This window comes from Sus scrofa, chromosome 1 (assembly GCF_054392235.1).
Source record: "Sus scrofa isolate SSC_HxYL_T2T_F1_AM1 chromosome 1, Sscrofa_HxYL_maternal_Yorkshire_Landrace_v2.0, whole genome shotgun sequence".
Classification (NCBI taxonomy): domain Eukaryota; kingdom Metazoa; phylum Chordata; class Mammalia; order Artiodactyla; family Suidae; genus Sus; species Sus scrofa.
In genome coordinates, this window is record NC_139383.1 from 171,495,345 (window position 1) to 171,507,422 (window position 12,078).

The window sequence follows — 12,078 nt, forward strand, 5'->3', positions numbered from 1 at the left end:
CTTTAAAATTCCTATTTTCTATACCTTTACTTTTTTCAATTGTTCTACACTATTCCTAATTTTTCTCATCTTCGTTATGTCATGAAGACCCAAGTGTGTGATTGTATTGTTAATAGTATGTTCTTGTAGATAAAATTTACAAATCACACATCTGAATCATGCTTATAAAATAATTCAACCTCCAACAAATATTTATTAACCACTTTCTATAGACTAGATTATTTATGTTCCCTTGTTGATTCACTTGATCAGATAAACCCTCTACATATGCACTTGCTTTATAACTGGTCTTATACTGATACACTGTGTTATTTGTTCATTAGTACACTTATTTTAATCTGTTAAAGGTTAATCTTAACACTAAATTGGCCCACTTTGAATGACTAAATTCTCCCTTTTTAGAAGGACAATTTTTAAAAAAAGGTTAGATTCAATTGATTATGTGTCTCATCTACTCTAAATTGTCATTTTTTCATTCCATGGGCATTTTAAAATTTAAGATCAAAAGCCAAAAGATTAATTTGAAGTTTATGTTAAAGAAACTTGACATCAAAAGATTTTCAGGACTAGAAATTTTATTTCTCCAAAGTGTTAAAAAAAAAAACTCAACTAAATAATAAGCAATACTTAATGAAGTATTGTACTATTCAGTATTACATAGATATTTCAGAATTATCTTTAAAAAATGCAACAAATCCTTCTTAACCCATTATTGTTATTGTGCATAGCTTTATTCCGGGGGCACCTACAATGTACTAGGCATGTTCATTCATATTTTCCAACCACAAGAGTAATGAAAGGGTTCAACCAGGTGTTTATTTTTCCCCCATGAGTTGATTAAAGAGTTTTTAAGTCACTGAAAGCAACAGTTCAAGTTTCAGCCTGCTATTTATTTGTTAACTTCTGTAAAGGTCGACTTCCTTATTGTTAAGTTAGAATTATGTATATGCCATGAAGTCACTGTGAGTATTAACGATAGCATATACAGTTGGCCCTCCATGTTCCTAGGTTCTGCATCCTCAGATTCAATCAACCATAAATCAAAAATATTCTTCAAAAAATTCCAGAAAGTTCTAAAAGCAAAATTGGAATTTGCTGTGCACTGGCAACCATTTCCATAGCATTTATGTTGTACTTACAACTATTTACATATCATTTACATTATATTAGGTATAAATAATCTAGAGATGATTTAAAGTACAGAAGAGAATATGTGTAAATTAGATGCAAATACTATGCCATTTTATATAAGGGGCTTGATCAGCCATGGATGATGATATCTGTGAGGGTTCTGGAACCAGTACCCCCAAGGATGCCAAGGGATGAATTATTTAGCATAGTGTTTGTCATAAGAGATCAATATATGCTAACCATTATTATTATTGATAATGTATTACTACAACCTTTGTCCTTTCAGGTAATTCACCATAGGCCATAAACATGCAATCATTATGTTCCTAGGAGTTGGAGGGTGATATTCCTAAATTTTCAAGTTCCTAGATGATTCCATAAAGCAATGTACATCTGCTCCATCTATATTTGCTTCTCACAGTAGATGCTCACATCTGCCATACATATCCATTTTGTATGGATACTAATCATACAACTCACCAACTGACCCTTGGGTTAGACTTTGTCAAGAACAGAAGTGTTGTGGCAGTGCATTTAAAATATTTACTTAGAACTCTTCATTATGCAGACTGATGACACAATGGTAGGTTGGAAATAACATTCATGTTAGAGATGAAAACCTTGCCTACTCTTAGTGTAATTTTACTATCATCATATCTCTTATTTTGGTCATTTACATTTTTTCCTGACTACACACAAGCAAACTGGTGTTTGTCTCATTTCCCTAAGATACAATTTCGAAATGAGGGAAAAAAATCAGAACATAGTCTACTATGTCCATTTACTCATGTGTCAGTTGTAGAGTTTCACATGCATCTTGCCTTTTGGAAATGATCTTCATACATTGCAAAACTAATGATTTTCATGCTTAAGAGTTAACACCAAATACCAAATATGTGATATGTAGAGAAGATACTAATGCATACAGTCCAGGTTTTCATCACAGAACATTATCTTTGAAGTGAAGCACCACTAACAGTTTTACAGAAAGAATATGTAATTGGGAAATGGTAAAAGCAGTGGGTTCCAAGCCAAGGGAGCACAGAATCCTCTGAAGAGCTTTTTCTAAAGGACAGATTTCTGTGTTCTACCCCATACTCGAGAGGTTAGAATTTCTAAAGTTAGGACCTTCAAACTTGCCGCTGTGGAAAGAACTCCTAGGTGCAGAATTGGACATGACTTGCTAGGTGCCACAAAAACTCTAAGCAGACTTACAATCTAGAAGGCCAATCCCCCTAGAATAATTAGATGTCTTGGAGAGCAGTTAAACTTAAAGGTCACACTTCATGAAAGTTCCATTACAACTTCCCTCTACCCCCTACCCAAAACCATTACCCACCTTCCTAAGGAGATTGCCTCCCCCTAACCCTTGACTACTGACTCAACACAAAAACAAAACTGTGCTAAAAATAGAAACTACCCCTTTTCTTATACAACCAACTGTTCCCTAAGGGCAGAAGCCTGAGTTCCCTCTCAGTGTTCCCTGCCAATTTGTCAGTCAATAAAACTCACTTGAAGTCTCGGTGCTCTGGCCTCCTGCCTCTTCTTTGGTTTTCCATTCTAAACACCTGTTTCAGGTGAACAGATTGACCAGTCAGGTTTGAGAATCACTTATGCAAGGTGCACAACATCCATCTTATTACCTCAGTCCGTTATGTTCAAAACTTGTTTGTGTATTTGTTTACCAGTGCAGTTTTTGTAGTTATATTTATACATAATTTACATAACTATGTAAGTCAGAGTGAAGATGTTGAAAAATGATTTGTGATCTAGGACGTCAAAAGCTCCTGTCTCTTTCTTACTCCTTAGTGAATTCCAAAGCCCTGAAAGAATGGTTAGGGTTCATGGAACACACATGTAAGTCCATAACCTACAATTCTCTAGATACATACAGTTTCACCTTTGAATTAACTAAAACTGCCAAATGTCTCCAGGTGTGTAGCTCCTCAGCATTTTCCTGGTAAAATCACTACACAGATGGGAGCTTTAATATTAGGCTCTCAGATTAATCACATTTCAGCATGGGACAGATATTTGGATTTCCCTTCTAGATCTGACATCAAACATGTTGAAGACAGTGTCTGTTTCACCCAATGAACCCCTTGTAAGGTTCAAGCAAGAAATTCACCTTCAGATTTAGCAAAGGAAAAATATGTATTGTCATGAAAACTTGATTTTTTTCTTTCTTTCTGGACAACAAGTCCCATTTTATGGGGGTGAAAATGTAGAGATTTTTTGAAAATCTATTTTGTGTAAGCAGAGTCTCTGACCTCAAAGAATTCAATATAGTAGGAGATAGACTACAAGAAACCTAATTTTAAAACAATGCAATAGGTTCAGTGTTAGAGATATATATAAGTTGCTATGGAAACAAGGAGATAAGTTCTATAAGTAATTAAATTTGCATTTCTGCCTTAACTACAAGAGATAAGAGCTAAATTTGTGCTCGATTACAGCAACATTAACATTTACCACTGGCGTACTTGCTTCTTCTTTTCCCCCCAGTTTTACTTTACATGCTTTATACTTTTTCATTCATCTTATCATCTTTTTTCCTGTTAAAAGAGAAAGCTAAAGCACTACATTAAAAAGATAAAATTTATAAAATTTCTCACCAGACATTTCTTGCTTTTTAAAACTTCTTTTGAAATTGCAAGATAAAAAAATAATGACTATTTAGTAGTGATACTATATTCCATAAACACATGTATATTCTAAATAGGAGAATGTTAAAAGATAGAAGAAAAAATGAATGTGGGGCATTATATATAACGTGTGTGTGTGTATATATATATATATATATAGTATATATATATAGTATACATAATGTATATATGTACTGCATATAGAGTGCATGTTTTCTATTTAGTAATAAGGGAACTAACCCACAACCTCATTTTTTTCTAAGAGGGGCAAATCTATTACCTTCATTAAGCAGAAAACTCAGTGCCCCTTATTATGGATCTCACTTCCTTTTAAAGAGACATCTGCAAGCTAGTTAATAGTTAATAGAATCCTGTTACAAACACATTTTCTTGACCTATAATTTTCATAAAGCCCACTGTCTCAGCACTGCCGTAACAGATCTAACGCTCACCTGTGGACGAAAGATTGGTCAACACTACAACTAAAGACACAAAATCCCAGATGGTATATGCTGTTGTATTCATGAGGAAGAAGCTACTTCCTCACAGAGAGGCAAGCATGCAGTTCCAGTTACCTTTCCTTTGCTGGGGATGCTCACTCTACACTGGTATTTATTCACTCTATACAACCCCTTCCAGGGCAGTTTGGAAAATAAACCAAAGCTAACCAGTCCAAACAAATATAGATCCTACAGCCTGCCCTAAGCTGAATGACAGACAATGGCTTTACCTCTACCTTTCTTCCTTCAGTTTTTTTTTTTTGGTTTGTTCATTTTTGTTTGTTTGTTTGTTTGTTTGTTTGTTTTGTCTTTTCTAGGGCCGCACCAGCGGCATATGAAGGTTCCCAGGCTAGGGGTCTAATCGGAGCTGTAGCCGCCGGCCTACGCCAGAGCCACAGCAACACCAGATCTGAGCCGCGTCTGAGACCTACACCACAGCTCAGGGCAACACCGGATCCTTAACCCACTGAGCGAAGCCAGGGATGGAACCCACAACCTCATGGTTCCTAGTCAGATTTGTTAACCACTGAGCCAGGACAGGACCTCCCTCTACCTTCAGTTTTAAAATACAAAGTAGTAACATAATAACATGAACAGTAATGCACATTTTCATCTTCTCTTTCATCTCTATTATGTAAACACCGGGCATCTTCTGGAGAGTGGTTTATAAATTATGGACAGAATAAATATTAACTGAGGTCTCAGGGTCTCAGCTCTGTCACTTACAGTGATCTCTCCTGCAAGATACTTGATCTTTCTTTGTCTCTGTTTTTTCATTTCTAAAACAGGGACTCTAAACAAGACTTATACCATAGGGTCACTGAAAGGGTTTAACAAATTTAAAAAATGTAAAGTGCTTAGAATAATGCACTGGGACACTAATTGTTTTAAAAGGGCAATAGCTAGTAGTGATGATACTATTATGCTATTATTATCTTCATTAATAATAATACCAAAATGTATCAGTTATGTGTATGAAAAATTGGCCAGCCTAATGATAAAAACTTCATGTTGCTAGTTCAAAAGTGTCCCTGCACTATGCATGCTATCTTGGCAATCCAGCTTCAAGTCAGAGGCTTAATTCTTTTGAGGAGGTTTTTTCCTTCACTGAGTCATAGTACATTTAAAATAACTTACAGAATCTGATGAACTGATATGTGCCTTCTATGAGAATGGGACTAACTTAGACAACAGTGTTAGCATTTCTTCAAAAAGAAATTTGAGTTCATTGCAGCAGTCACAGGAAATTTATGACTGCCATGTCTGTGCTTTGTTTGGCAGATTTTTTTTTTTTTTTGGTCTTTTTAGGGCTGCACCCACAACATACAGAGGTTCCCAGGCTAGGGGTCTAATTGGAGTTACAGCTGCCAGCTTACACCACAGCCACAGCAACACCAGATCCTTAACCCACTGAGTGAGGCCAGGGATCGAACCCACAACCTCATGGTTCCTATGCAGATTCATTTCCGCTGCACCCCGATGGGAACTCCATATTTCCCAGATCTTATTTCTACCCTCAGTCTGATACTGCATTCCTAGCTATATTTCAGTATATGTGTTCTTGTGTATGCTCCCTTAAATATTTTGTGAAAGAAGTTCTTAATAAGCAATACAAAATAACTTTCATTTTGTGCTTTGCTAAAATACCTCTTGTTCCCCTGGGAATAAACTGAATCTATGGATAATTATCTGTCAATCTCTCTGCAAGGTGTTTTGAATTATACCTTTCTCCCAGTTTTGGCAGAACCTCTGATCTATGTTTTAACCAGAGAGTCAATGAATGGAGGAGGAATATATGATAAAAACAGAAGTAACAGAGACACAAGTAAGAATCATTAAAATGCTGCAAAATTACATCCTAATTGTATGAGTTGATTGTTCCTGTTACTGTATGCTGAAACAAAGTACAAAATAATTGAAGACATTTCAAAGCAAGAAAAAAATATACCTTTTCTATAATTCTCCCCTCAAAATACACTACAGCATATGTAAACTCTAGTTGTAAAAGTAAAACTGTGTATGTACTTCCCACCTCACCACTTCCAAGTAATCATGCCTTCAAAGAAGCTACGACCTCATGGTTCTTTGGGGACTGATCCCTTCATCAGCTTCCAGGCACCAACGATGGCTTCCCCAGCAGCAGGACCTGGACAGGATGTCGGCTGCGTGCTCAGGCTGATTACATTCACTGAAGCAGCAAGTGTCAAAACTACCAAATAGATTTCCTGCCTGGGTCAATATATAGTATGTTATTGGACCTCTTCTCCAAAACAAAATGATGCTTTACAGACTCATTTCTGCAGTAGCACAAGGCTAAGTGTCCCCTGCTCTAACCTATCAATAATAATAACAATAATGATGATAATAACAATAGAAAAAGAAAGAAAGAAAGAAAGAAAGAAAGAAAGAAAGAAAGAAAGAAGAAAAGAAAAGAAAAGAAAAGAAAAGAAAAGAAAAGAAAAGGAAAGGAAAGGAAAGGAAAGGAAAGGAAAGGAAAGGAAGGAAGGAAGGAAGGAAGGAAGGGAAAGGAAAGGAAAGGAAAGGAAAGGAGGAAGGAAGGAAAAAAGAAGGAGGGAGGAAGAAAGAAATTTATAACAAAAGTAAAAATTTGTATTTCTAAGGCCTGTTACTATCCTCAAAGCCTATATATACAACAACCCTGATTTAGTTACCCTATATCATACCCCCTTCAAAACTGTCTAGATGTAAATAGTTCTGAAACAGCCTAAGTTTCTAAGGGAGTTTCATTACAAAGTGCACACTTATACATACACAAGCCTGATGGAAATGTCCTCTGATGCTCAACCTCTGAAATAATTTCCAAGCCACTCAGCTTGAACTTGCATGAAATCAGGTATGGAAGTTATTATGAAAATGGAGTTTAATATCAAATTGTTGATTAGTTTGCATGTGAAAGGCATGTTTTGAGTTTAGCCCTTTGCTATCTTTAAGAATCAAATGCAATGGAGTTCCCATCATGGCTCAGCAGTAATGAACCTGACCTAGTATCTGTGAGGACACAGGTTCAGTTCCTGACCTCACTCAGTGTGTTAAGGATCCAGCATTGCCATGAGCTGTGGTGTAGGTCAGGCGTGGCTCAGATCCAGTATTGCTGTGGCTGTGGCTATGGCTATGGCATGCATGGGCCAGCAGCTGCAGCTCCAATTGAATTCCTAGCCCTAGCCTGGGAACTTCCATATACCACAGCTGTGGCCCTAAAAAAATAAAAAATAAATTTAAAAAAAAAGAATTGGCTAATACTGGGAGGAGAAGACTATCTCAAGTCAGGGAGGCTACAAATGCCAGATGATCAAGAATATAAAAAATAAGAAAATATAGTTAATATAATTGTCCCTGTGATGAATGGTTGCCAACAGACACATACAAAATCTAAGGAAACACAGATGAAACAATGTACCACTATATCTGTTTATATTGACAGCCATAATAATATCTCTACCCAAATATTAATAGTAGCTGTCAATGAATGCAGGAATAAGGGTGATTTTTTTTTTAAACAGCTAACATTCATTGAATGCTATGATTTTAGTGGTATTCTAATTACAGTGTCTCAACCAATCTTCTCAACCAACAATTTTGATAGGTTCTGTTATTATTTGAATTTTAATGAAGGCATTCATTCTAAACAGTATTTTGCTAACTGACAAATTGCATAGTTTTCTGAATTGTACATTTGAACACACGTTACTTTTACGAGTAAAAGGAAACACTTTATACATTTTTAAAAGTAGGCATATGTACATACATGTATGAATATATAAATCATATATAAACACATTTATAAATACAAATATATATTTATACTATGTGTATGTAACTGTATGTAAATTATGTATATGTATTTGCTTCATCATTGATGTCTTGAGACCAAAGTTCTCAGAAAGCAAAGATCATATGCAATAGAATTCTTTTTTTTTTTTCCTGTCATTTTTTAGGGCCTCACCCAGGGCATATGGAGTTTCCCAGGCTAGGGGCTGAATTGGAGCTATGGTCGCTGGTCTCCGCCACAGCCACAGCAACACTGGGTCCGAGCCACATCAGCAACCTACACCACAGCTCACAGCAACACCGGATCCTTAGCCCACTGAGTGAGGCCAGGGATGGAAACTGTCACCTTGTGGATACTAGTTAGATTTCTGCTGAGCCACAAAGGGAACTCCCTGCAATATGATTCTATTGCAATATGTGGGCAATAGACTATGATATAAGGATAGTAGAATAGATTCTGTCCTTGCCTTTCCTTACTTGTTTTCATTGTGTGTGTGTGTGTGTGTGTGTGTGTGTGTGTGTGTGTGTGTGTGTGAGAGAGAGAGAGAGAGAGAGTAGGTTATTTTAAACAGCTGTATATATGTTTTAAAGGTATGTAAAGACATTTTCAAATCCATTTTATGTCTGATATTTTTTAAAAACAGACAAGGAAACAGAACTGTGTTGGCTCAGTGATAACCTCTTTCTTTCAATGATCAGACCCAAGGCAAACAGAGTGCTGTTTAATAGCAGCTGAGTTTCAAGTATCTCACACTATACAGAATCAAAGAAAGGGTGTTTAATTATTGAAGGAGTTTGCAGATGTTAAAAAAAAAATCAAACATATATTCAGTTCCTAAGCAGATGGAGAAAAGCCCATTTTGTGCAGTGTTGGTCTGATATAATATTCATGCTTTTTGAAATAATGCTGCCCCCATTTTCTTCAGAATGGCATTTTAACAGCTCTGAAAACCAGAATTACTTCCTTTGGAATGACTACACTGAGAAGGGAAGAGGAAAAGTACACTTTGAAAAACTGGAATTCTCATATCGGCAAGAGGCTTGACATTTGCTAAGAGAACAAATGTTTCCCTTGTTCATAAGGTATCTGAAACTTCCAATTTGAGTTAACTTCAAACCTGACAATGGGGAATTGAGCAATTTCAGAAGAAATCCCTTTGTCAGTGAATGTGGGCAGTTTTCAATCTGCATCCAGGAAGACAGAAATTACAAACACAATCGGGTCCACTGAATTTTGTCACCTGCTAGATTGCATCTGACTTTCTGCCCCAATCTCCCCCTGTGCAGCATTTCAGCCTTCATCTCTGCCTTCTCAAAAAAAGAAATGAATCTTTAAATGTTCTTAGTTCCCTCGTCCAGTTTTTCTACATGCTTGTTAACTCAAATATTAAAACATTTTTTATACATATTTGGTGTGATAAAGCCCATTCTGGTTAATGAGAGTCAAGTGAATAATAATGGATGAGTGTACAGTTTTTGAGCCTCTAATATCTTATGGAGAAATATTATAATATTTTGGAATAAATATGCTAAATAAACCAAAATACTAAAAAGTTAAATGCTATTACTGATGTTTATTTTGGTTGATTGCTGTGCTAGAAGCTTAATATGTATAACTTCTTGAGGTCTAACAAAATCCTGTATGGTGTTTTTTGTGTACATTTAAAAATGAAGAAACTGAGACTGAGGCTCAAACACTTTCCCCAAAAAACCTTTCATAATTAGCAAGTCAAGGTTTGAAATGCAGTGGTTCTTTGCAAAAGTATTGGATAAAGGAAGGTCTTGGTGGACAAAAAGGTATAATTCTAAGCAAGTTATTTACCTTCTGTTTCTACCTCTATTTCATCTGTAAAATGAGGAAAGTGATAGTATTTACTTCATATGCTTTTGTAAGAATTAAAGGTGTTAATTTGTGTAAAGTGATTAGCACTTGGCTGGCACAGAGGGTTATACCGTTAGCTCTTATTACCATCATCTGTAATCTATAGCAGTATCCAAAGGATCTTAGCTCATACTCTCTCCAGTTTTCAGAGAAACTATAAGTGATTTAGAAAGTGAAGGATATAAAACCCTATAGTAAGACAAGCACAGCATTAACAGCAATGAATATTACATACAAGGCTGTTGAATACTTTTTTTTTTTTTTCCTGGCTGCACCCACAGCATACGGAAGTTCCCCAGCCAGAGATTAAATCCAAGCCACAGATGCTACCGACACCACAGCTATGGCAACACTGGGTCCTTTAACCCACTCTGCTGGGCCAGGGATCAAACCTGCACCTCTGCAGCAATCTGAGCCACTGCAGTCAGATTCTTAGCCCACTGCATCACAGCAGGAACTCCAAGTTGACTACTTTTTAAACTCTAGCCAACTGCAGAGAAAAGGGAAATCCAAAGACTAGAGTATGTGATGGACCTGAAATCTTTGATTCTGTTGCTAATCACACCACAGTGCCTTTCACAGATGTCTGTTTAGTACAACCACCAGTCTTGAATTAAAATTTTTTGTGGAAAAATGAGTACAAGAAGTATAGACCAAGATGCACTCTGCATGGGGCCAATGGATTTGCTGATTTTTCATGGGTTCCTCCGTGGATGACTGAAGAGAGCAGAAGAAATCAGATTTTATTCCATCTTCTCTATCAAAACGAGGGTCTTATAACTGACTGAACTTGTCGAACCCCTGAAACTAACACAACTTTGTAAGTCAACTGTACTCTAATAAAACCTTAAAAAAAGAAGGTTCTTGACAATTTTCAAGGAAAATTGTATGTGGTAGAGTTAAATATGCAAGAAGACTTTATTCAAGATGAATGCAATGAGTTAAAGGGATTACAACAGGGGAGAGATTGAATTCAACTCTGCCAAAACAAAACATGGGAGGAATTCTAAATACTGAGGTTAGCTAACAGGAAAATATTAGAGAATATAATTCAATTCAGGGGCCATCTGTGTTTGCTAATTGCCACTTATCAAGGTTAGACTTCTACTTACCTACACAGATTGGGAGATAAGGACTCTATCATTCCTGATGATCACATGTCATCGAGATGGCTCCCATGTTCTCAAGAAAGGCATTTCTGGGTTGTTAAACTGGCAAGAGTCTAGGAGAGTATTTTCATAAAAATTTATGTCTGCACTGTATTGCTCTTCTATGTAGAAAAAAAGAACAGATTTATGCATCTACTTTTCCAAAGAAAGTCTCTATGAAACTCTTAGCTCTATCCATTAGTTTTATCCCATCTAGAGTAATAAAATGCAAAAGTTGACTATGTGGTCTCTGAGGAAAACAGAAGATGCATTTCAATACTTGCTTTACCACTTATTAGCTGTGTGGCCTTAAACAAGCTATTTAACCAATCTGGGCTTCATTTATTTAATCATATCACAACCTACTTCACAGGGTTACTGCCACAACACTTGGCACATAAAGAACACTAAATTAATGCTAGCTACTATTACTCCCCAAAATTCAAAAGTGAAGAGAATCAAGCTGAAAAAATAAATGGTTAAATGATTTTCTAAGGGATTGTCATATTTCTGAATAACCATCTGCTTTAATGGTTAAGTGAAGAAGGTATGTTGTAAACCAGAATATGTATGACATCTTATTCTTTAAAGTGTTTATTATGTCTGTAATAGAGGAGTTCCCATAGTGGTTCGGCAGAAACGAATCCGACTAGGAACCATGAGGTTGCAGGTTCGATCCCTGGCCTCGCTCAGTGGATTAGGGATCTGGCATTGCCATGGGGAGTGGTGTAGGTCACAGACCTAGCTTGGATCTGGTATTGCTGTGGCTCTGGCATAGGCTGGTGGCTATAGCTCCAATTGGACCCCTAGCCTGGGAACCTTCATATGCCCTGGGTGCAAAGCCCTGAAAATTAAATAACTAAATAAAAAGTGTTTATTATGTCTGTAATAGAAACAAGTGTATGTTCTGAAGGGTTGTAGAATGTGAGATGGGGTGGGAAGAGGGAAAGAGAGAATGAGAAGGAATATGCACATGAGAGAAA

At 36.5% G+C, this 12,078-nt stretch overlaps 1 protein-coding gene across 1 annotated transcript in view; it reads right to left on the reverse strand.

The window, feature by feature from the left end:
• LOC110261667 (glutamate decarboxylase 1-like) overlaps positions 1-12,078 on the reverse strand; it is a 161,398-nt gene that overhangs the window by 64,448 nt on the left and 84,872 nt on the right. The gene's annotated exons all lie outside the window — the stretch shown is intronic.